The 10181-nt window shown below is 40.6% G+C and overlaps 1 protein-coding gene across 15 annotated transcripts in view; it reads right to left on the minus strand.

The window, feature by feature from the left end:
• Positions 1–10181, minus strand: part of CADPS (calcium dependent secretion activator) — a 2296269-nt gene that overhangs the window by 742810 nt on the left and 1543278 nt on the right. The window lies entirely within an intron of this gene.

Here is a 10181-nt window from a genome sequence, read left to right on the forward strand (position 1 = left end):
ACAACCTCTGATATAACCATTGTGAAGCCTGCAGTAGTTAAACAGGAGCAGCATTGGCTTGAGCAGTCCACTCCAGTCAGAGCTTTAGGAAGGACCCCATTCCAAATACCTCTGGTTGGGGTGCACCTTGACTGGGAGGGTAGAAAAGGAAGTATGCAAGTAGGTGTGTTTGAGGATATCCCTACAGACGTCTTGGTAGGGAATTATTTTGATAATGCAGTACCTTGCATGCATGCAGTTACATACAGTCTGGCTTGGAGACAGGCATGTGCATCTGGTAGCCTGGGGAGACCCGAACAGACCCTACACCCGAAGCAGGGGCTGGTGATGTGGCTATTTCAGGGAGGGAGCTATCCTGTAGCAGTGAGTCTGAAGCTGAGCCACAGCTGCTGCTAGGCACTGACGTTGTCTTGGACAGGGTGACTGCAAGGGCAAAGGTGAGTGGTAGTACCCAGGCTGACAGTGAGGCACCACTGTCAGAGGATACCCGACTTCCTTTGGAAGGGGAGCTGGGAAGGATCAGAAAGGTAAAGTTGAGACAGGCTCAGATCTCAGACCCTACATAACGAGGCTTGAGAGAGGTAGCTAAGGAGGCACATGATTCTCTAGGAAAAGGGGAGTCTGTATACTGGAACAAAAGGTTACTGTACAGAGAGTGGACCCCTGAGGGAGGGCTAGAAGGTGAGGTAATACAGCAGTTGGTAGTGCCTAGAGCCTACCATCTGGCACTTCTAGCCATAGCCCATGACATTCCTTTTGCAGGTCATATGGGCATAAAGTATACCAACAGACATATTATACAGAACTTTTTTGACCTGGGATTGCAAGGGATGCAACAGGGTACTGCAGAGGGTCACCTTCAGATGAGTGAAGTTTCAAAACTTTAAACATCATATGGCCTAGGACCAGATGATCGAAGTTTTGAAACTTCAGAAGTTCTGAATGAAGATTGATGTATAGCACAAATGGGAAATTTACCATTTTCATCTCTGCAGTGCGATCTTGGAGTTGCTATATTTAATTAGCAGGGGTGTGGGAGATGCAGGCAAAAATGTAAAAGAAAACTTTTTTTTTTATTTGATGTTCGAAGTTTCAAAACTTTGATCATCTGGTTCTTGGCCATATGATGTTCTAAGTTTTGAAACTTTGATAATCTGAAGTAGACCCACTGCAGAACGTGTGAGCAGTGTCAAAACGTAGGCGAGGCAGGAGACAAGGTCAAAGCTCCTTTGATGTCTTTGACTGTGATTAAGAAGCCAATTCAGAGGGCAGCTATGGATATTGTGGGGCATCTGAATACCTCAAGTTTCACAGGGAAGAAATATATCTTTGTCATAGTAGATTATGCACTACATTAAAGACCATGCTAAGGGCATTTACAGGCCAGTTTAAGAGAGAGTGGGACAAATAATTGTCCCATCTCCTGTTTGCATACAGACAGGTACCCCAGGAATCCACAGGTTTTTCATCCTTTGAGTTGCTGTATAGGCACAGGATGAGGAGACCCTTGAATTTCATTTGTGATGAGTGGGAGGGTGAGTGTGAATCCCAGAAGAAGTCTGTTGTGGCATATGCCCTAAATCTCAGGACAAGGCTTAGGGAGATCATGCGTTTGGCCCAGGAGAACCTGGAAGGAGCCCAACAGCAGAAAAAAGGTCTAGTATGACAGGAATGCTTGAGTCTGAGAGTATGCTGTGGGACAGCAGGTTATGGTGCTCATTCCTGTCAGACACAATAACCTACAGGCAGCTTCAGAAGGACCCTTCAAAGTGGTAAGAAAGGTCAGTGATGTTAACTACATGGTAAAACTGCTATGTAAGAGGCAGGGGCACAAACTGTACCATGTTAACATGATGAAGCTTTACCATGATAGGGATACCCTTGTGCTAAGTATTTGCAGTAGGTGGCAGGAGTCTGAGGAGGATCTGATGACTGATCTACTCAGTGAGGCTCAGACTGACACTTCAGTGGAAGGGGTAGCAGTGTCCCAGTGGCTATCCCCTACCCTTGTTCAAGAAATCTGAGCAGTTTTACAGGAGCTTGGGGGCATGTCTACTGAGAAACCTGGATGCACCCTCCTGGTACATAACCATAGTGGGGTTAGCAATGTCAATACAGATGGGTTCTCAAGACAGGATATGGGTTAATGTGTTCCCAGACAGGCTCATTCCTCTCAAGCAGCACAGATGTGATGATTTGAGGTAGTGCCAGCCATGCCAGAGGGAGTAGGGGTAATGATGTGAGGTAGTGCCATCCATGTCAGAGGGAGTAGGGTAGTGCATGTGTAACATATGCCAGCATAACTAGCTGGAGTTTTGTAAAGAATTTTACACTATTTGAATAGCAAACTGATTTATAGAGATGCTTGTGTTAAAAATGTATTTGTAAAGCTGCTTGTGCAAAAATGTATCAACAGTGGGTCCTGCTGGAAAGAAAAGAAATATACATTTATATTAGATTGTACTGTTGTAGCTGAGGAAATGTATATATGTTAACAGGGGGTGCTGGAAGGGAAGGGGTTAAGCCCAACCCATCTTATCTTAAGAAAACCAGCTTGAAATTAAATGACTTGGTCTAGGCCATAAATATTTTATCTCACAGGCCTGAATGCAGATAGAGACGCAATGTCTGGTCCGGGATCCTGCTCTTATTGTCCTTAGTGGTGAACTAACTGCTACCCTGGGGTGCCAGAGAATGGCTGGTTAGTCTCCAGAAGACGGATAAAAGTATTAGAATTGTTTTAAAGTCTCCAGATGCCTTAGTAAAGCTCTAGATATGTATTGTGACACATCTGTCCTAGATTGTGGATCAGCTTCTAGTCAGGGGTGTTTGTATGGGAACCACAGAGTCAGGTAACCAGATGTAATGTCAGTTAGGGAAATAGTGAGATTAGTTAAAAGTATTGTTTTTCTGTAGCTATTTGAGTCTTTTCATCTGTGTTATTTTTTTATATATATCCTGTAAATTGAAACTTATTGTAAATAGATATTCGGTATTTTCATGTTTTCTATTTTATTATTTTTATTAAATATAGCTAAACATTTCATTGTGGCTGGTTTTTTAGAAAATAGTATAACATTTGAAAGTAACTGCATGTATTTGGTGGCATTGTGGGCATCATGCTCCTGAAAGTCTTGCTGCTTGGTTAACCATTTGTATAGTATTAATTTTACTAAGAGTAATTGGGTACCCTGTTAAGAGCCTTAAAGTAGCTGACTGGTGGCAACAAATCTACCTTATATGTGCTTAACATGTTGGTTTGTATAGGAACTACTACATTCCAGTTGTTCAGAGAAGCAGGTTTCACTTTCTGTTAAAATGGTAGTGGTCTTCTTGTCTGTAGCTAGCAAGCGCAGCCCAACAAATGTTCTTTCAGCATATCTTTGAAAGGCACAATGATCTACTACTATTTTGTGTAAAATTACTATGAAGCATGGCACATAGCTGTACAAGCATCAGCTCTAAGGTTCTTTCTCATCTGATAAACATTATAGTCACATTAAATAAATGTGGTGAAGGGGACAGCCTTGTATTTTATCATTTTTAATGTTTACAAGTTCTGAAATGCATTTATTCACTTTAATTTGCATGGATTTAAATTATTATAATATAGTGGGTCTATATTATACCATCAAACGCTTAAAAAAGCGAACGCTGATTGATCGACCTAATTTAGGCGAAAGCTTACAATCTCAAACTGTCAGATCAGCGATTTTTTTCCCAGGGGAAAAATTTGCTGATCCAAAACACATACACACAACACAAGCACACCAAACAAACAGAAATCCACACACATACACCTAAAATCTGATACCTAACCATACACTAAACTATGCACAAACCACTAACTACCCACTTACCTTAACCCAAACCCTAACCCTAAGGTCCGTCACTATCGCACACTCACCTCACCCGCTCCCTAACCCTAACTCACTTAAATCTGCCCTAACCCTCATGTCCACTCAATCGCACACACACACCTAACCCGAGCCCTAACCCTAACTCACCTAAATCACCCTAACACGCACATCCACACAATCGCACACTTACCTGAATCCAACCGGTAACTTTCCACCATAACACTGAAAATACCGAAGCAACAGAAACAGACAACCGAATTCTTTCCCTAGGAAAAAATTCGAGTTTCTGCTGCTTCTATATTTTGCAGTTTTGCAAAAATAAATTTGATCAATCAGCATTCGCTTTTTTAAGCATTCGAGGATATAATATAGACCCAATATAGTAATAACAATAGGTCCAAACTTATAAAATGTGGGGAACAATTATTTAAATCCAATGAAGAAATGGAGATTAGAATGACTATATCATCCCATTAAACCTCTCTAAATATATTAAACCACATGTTCCTTGCCATGTAATGTTGTTTCTTACAAATGTTGTATTAAATAAACCGTCCTTGGGATTCTGAAAAAGTTACCATGAGTTATAAGCTCTACCATGAGTAACCAATCTCTCATGGTAACCCCTTTCAGTTCAGTGGAAAATCCCACAGTGGTGATTTTACAGGGCAGGAAGAATTAGCACCATGGACTGTCCCTTTGGCAATGCTATATTACAATGAGGTATTCCAGGGTAGCAGCTAATGTTAATGAGTCATGTGCTCTCCTGTGAAAATGATTGGGGCAAGAGATTTACACTGCTGAGCAATTCACAGAAACACCTAGAATGCCAACAGCCAAAAGTGACTGAGCACATACACAAGTTCATGTATTCCTACCATTAAATACTAGTTATGCAATTTAATAGACTGTAGAATAATCCTGGAAGCAAAAGACAAGAGTAGGCTTAAGCTTGAGGGCTATCTCTACAGGGTAATGGGAAGGTTTAGGCAGGCAGGTTAGTTCAGAGTATTAAGGCTATTAGCTACAAACTTTTATTCTGTGGTTTTGCCTTTGATTCCTTTAATCACTACTTGCCTACTATGTGACTCAAAGCAAGTCACTTACCAGACAGTGCTCCTTGGTCACTCTTGGAAAAAGCCACTTGTATCCATTAGGTTAACTACTTAATAAAATAAATACAAATGTAAATATTACTACTACTACTACTACTACTACTACCATTGCTAATAATACCAATATTAATATTAATACTAACACTAATACTAATAGTAGTACTAATACTAATACAAATACTACTAATTATACTAACACTAATACTAATACAAATACAAACACTAATGCTAATACTGTTTGAATACTAATACTAATAACAAATACAAACACATACTAATATTAATTCTAACACTAATACCACTAATGACTATGGATTTGGAAAAAAGTTAAAACTAAGAGAAAAAGAGCATTGTTACACAGATCTCACATGTAATAAACGAATAATGCTGTGGTTAATGCACACACTAGGACTTATTGATGTGCAAGTCATCCAGAACATTCTATTATAAAAACATTTGTTATGAAGAATGGTGGATAGATGTGAGTTTCTGGTAGGAGTGTCCCAATGAATCATAAACAATACAAAAAAACTAAGAAATCTATTTTATTACTGAATGAAGAAATGAAAATAGGCAGTAGGGAAAGTCAGCGACATCTAAATGCGTTCTATTGCACAACAATCTTCAGGAATGTTTCTCTTCTCTAACTCTGGCCTTTTTTCTACATGCATAATAATGTTGAGTGTTTTCATGGAGTACTCTGTTCTCCAGCTTCAATCCTTGAGCGTGAAAAGTGAATATATATGTACCCCATTTTTCCTTCTGGAAGAAAAGAAGAAATCAGTGATAATTGCTGGCCACAGAATTGTTTGAGAGGCCTTGTTATCACTCGCCAGAGCTAGCCAGTTTAATGTTTCACAAAACTGATATACGTTGTGGCGTAGCACTGCGCTCGCACTAAGCTGTAAGAGTTCCTTTGTTAGCCAAAAACACTACTTTGTTTCCAGGTAGTATTGGAATTACACTGTGAAAGGCAGATATTGCATTCATTTTGATGTAAATAAGTGTACATTATGAAGACTAGCTGCATTTTTTATTACCAGCAGAAAAGCACATTTATTGTCAGATGACATCCTAACTTCACCACCAGTACTTGGATACCACCCAAGCTCATAAACGGGTAAAGCTGTCCTACATTATGCACTTATCATATAAGAATAAACCAAACTGCCTAATACAAAATCATAACATCTCAGTGTTCAGTCAAAATAGTGTTCTTTCTTACAATATACTTCAAAACAGTTTTTGAATAATGTGCTAACAAAATGCGACAAAACCCAAAGTCTGTTTCTGTGACACACATGAACGAAGCCCTGCCTGCAATCTAGACACCCTTGAGTTGATTATTGACAAAGCTGCTTGAGGAATCTGGGGAGGGAATGTGGAACTCTGTTCATCTTGGAGGAGGAAAAGTAGCTTTGTTCATTGCATCTCGTGCACAGCTAGTCTTATGATGGGAGCCATGCTATTAATTGAGACACTTTCTGTCAAGACAGGAATCAAATGTTATGTTTAACACTTTTCCCATTTTATTGACAGGTTTGTAGTCTTATCAGCAACAGTGTAGAACTATGAGGCCAAGGGAGTTTTCTCTTTCAGCAATGGTTGTGCAGCCTCAGAGTTAGTATATTTAGAGATTAAGGGGTAAGAGGTACAGCTCTTCCACCAAGTGAAAGACCCCTTGCAAAATACAGCATTTTGTGGGTGTGTTAGTGATTTGGGGCTTTATAATGTTTTTTGCAATGATTTAAAATATAAAAAATTGATGCATAACAATGCATCTTCTTGTTAGAGACAATGCAAGGGCCTGGATGTGTGGGTCCAGTAAATTCTAGCCAGAAGTTGGAATATGCAAAGAAGTCATCTGTTTGTTGTCCAGCACTAAAGGAATTTCACTGACAGACTATCCACCATGAGGATATGATATACGTAGTTGGATGACAATATCTGTATGGTGGTTTAGGTAATAGTCACCTACAACCCTGTCTCATCATTAGTGAAACCAACAGCTGGCAAGGGAGGATAAATGTTGATTCATAAAGGAAAAAGAAACAGAAAAGTATCATACACACATTGCCAACATACTGGCTGACAGGTTCAGTGCAAACTCCCCCCCCCCTCCCCCCCAAAAGGAGAGATATCTATTCCAGAGGATTGTAGCCCCCCAAACATCTCCAACGCCCAGGTGAGAACTGCCCTCACTAAGGCAAAAAACACAGCATCCATGGGACCGGATGGTGTCCCCGGCTGTGTGCTTTACGAACTCAACGAGGAATTAAACCCACAGTTAGGACAGCTGTTTAATCTTAGCCTCACCTCAGGATACGTACCCAAGGAGTGGCGCACGGCGACTGTGGTCCCACTTCATAAGGGCGGTGCCTCCACAGACCCTGGAAATTACCGCCCCATTAGCTTGACAAGCCTTATCTGCAAAGCCATGGAGAGGATCATAATGGAACTCATAAATAAAGACATAGGGAACTTGCAGACTTTGGATCCAACCCAGTTTGGCTTTGTCAAAGGCAGATCCTGCCTCTTAAACTTGGTTGACTTTTTCGAGACAGTCACCAAGGCCATTGATGAGGGAAAGGCAGTCCATACAGCCTACCTCGATCTGGCTAAGGCCTTCGATACAATACCCCATTCGGGTATCATTGAAAAACTCATCAGCTTGAATGTTAACCCATACATCACAAGATGGGTTGCAAACTGGCTAAGTGACAGAACCCACAGGGTCAGAGTTGCTGGAGCCATGTCAGACTCAAAGCCTGTCACAAGTGGTGTCCCACAGGGCTCAGTCCTGGGTCCACTCTTGTTCGGCATCTACTTTTCTGAAGTACAAGCAAACACAGGAGGGTTATGGCTGACAAAGTTTGCAGATGACTGCAAACTGGGCGCCATAGTCGAAAACACATCTGACACAGATATCCTCCAGAAGGGCCTCACAGAAACGGATAACTGGTGCCAGAGCCATGGCCTGAAGTTAAACGCCAAAAATGCATAGTCATACCCTTCGGGAAAACAAGGTTACCCCTAGCTACCATATAGGTGGCAATCCACTGAGCACAGAAAAAGTCATCAGGGATCTGGGGACCCAGGTTGACAGTAGCCTTTCGTTTGACACTCATGTTGCTAAAGTAGTTAGGAAAACCTTCTATATCACCCACCTGATCATGAAGGGATTCACATCTAGATCAAGGGAGGTCATCGTCCCCCTGTACTCATCACTCATTAGACCTGTGATTGAGTACAATGCCCCGTTCGGAATGTATCTGACCAGACACCTGCTGCAGATTGAAAGGCCCTAAAAGTTCCTCACCAAAAGGATAAAGGGTCTCAAAAATATGTCTTATGCTGCCCGACTGAAAGAACTCCAGCTCTATTCAGTCTCATACCGCTTGCTCAGAGGTGACCTGTGCCTGACATATAAGGTCATGTCAAACCCAGATTTGATGAATATGCTTCACCTCAAAAAATCTAGATCCCTCAGAACCACAAGGGCGGGAGACTTAAACCTTGACACGGTTATAAATAGAACGTGCTGGAGGGACAGATTCATCACCCAGAGACTCCCTATGCTGTGGAACAAAATCCCGGTACATGTGAGGCAGAGCACCTCTCTGGCCTTGTTCAAGAGGAATCTTGACCAATGGATGGGAGATTGCAGATATACCCCAGGGATTACTTCAGTGTCACTGCTTGACAGAGGCACAGCAAAATGATAGGCATAGTTTTTATTCAAATTAAAGGGGTGGCGAAAGCCACATAACTATGGGCTAGGCTTATAAATGCCCTTGGGCAGATAGCCTAGTATGAACCTATGAACCTATGAACCTATACCACCCAGAAAAGGTAATCCTGATGAGTAAAATTCAGAATTCACAAATTTATTTGTATAATACTATAGTGACTAGCTGTGAAGAATCTCATTTCCTTGTCATTTTTTAATGGTTTCAACATTTTTACTAAAGGGTTAGGAATTCTTTTACAGGTGATAGAATAGAAGCAAATGTAAGGATCTGAAACAACTCATCAAGAAGTGACAGTGTAAACAACTGAATTGCAGTGTTGTGCTAAACAAACCCTTTCAGAAAGGAGTAACAAATATGAAGCCTGAGTATCTACTGGAGTTGCTATATAAAATACAAAAGAATTACAAATTCTAGAGGAATTACTACCAGCCAGGCAGAAAGCACAGAGAGGATGAAGCAGGAAAGCTATGACTGTTATGTGGTTAGGATTCAGTGCTTACTATGGTATTTTATTATTCACAGGAGAATGTGCAGGTTAATTTTTAAACAGTATCACCTCTTCCACAGCAATAAAAAGTAAGATCGGTATAAATGTCTGAGGTCAACATGTCATGGGCAGCAAAAGTGTCATCTCCAGCCATCGACATCCCCTTTTTTGCCCATTTTGCACATGGGGTCAGAGTGCCACTTCAACTGTGACAATCATCTAGTGCCAAGGTTCACACCACCAGGTGGCTAGCCCTGCTGAGGTTCTTCTTCCATACTACTTATACACATGGACATTCACACCTACAGCCAATTTAGCATTTCCAAAGTAATGCATGTCTTTGGTGTAAACTGAAGCACCCAGAGAAAACCCACCGGAGAACCTCCTTCTGTGAGGAGACAACACTATTTACTGTGCCGCTGTAAGTAAGTAAGCAAGTATCATCTGTTAACGGAATTATTCATACAGATGAGAAGCTCAGAAAAGTTGCATAAACCATATGCCCATTTTATGGAGCACTGACATTTTTCATATATTTAGAGAGTAACTGTAACTTATTGTCGGCTATTTTAATACTGCATCTACAACTAAAGGTAAACACCAGTGATATGCAGTGAAAATTAGGTACTGTTTACTCAACTTTGCATCAGCAATGAGTCTGTTTCTAATTACATAAATGTTATAAATAGTCACAAGGCAGTTATGCAAATTTTATAACACAATAAGGAATGTATGTCAAGTATTGCACATTTAAGAAGAAGAATAAACATCTTTGATAAGCTTATTTCCTGTACTACATAATGATTTCTAGTAACAAATCATGCACTTTCTTTCAATGAAAACAACCCTGTAATTCTCAAAAAGTCTGCTTTTAATACCTGTAAAGCCATATTGGATTTCAGTCTAAGACAGTTTTTATTAACATGCAAAGACATAACACAACTACACTCATCTAATTCTACTAACG

Source organism: Protopterus annectens, chromosome 7.part0, assembly GCF_019279795.1.
Source record: "Protopterus annectens isolate FY-2018-M chromosome 7.part0, PAN1.0, whole genome shotgun sequence".
In the NCBI taxonomy this organism is placed as follows: Eukaryota; Metazoa; Chordata; order Ceratodontiformes; family Protopteridae; genus Protopterus; species Protopterus annectens.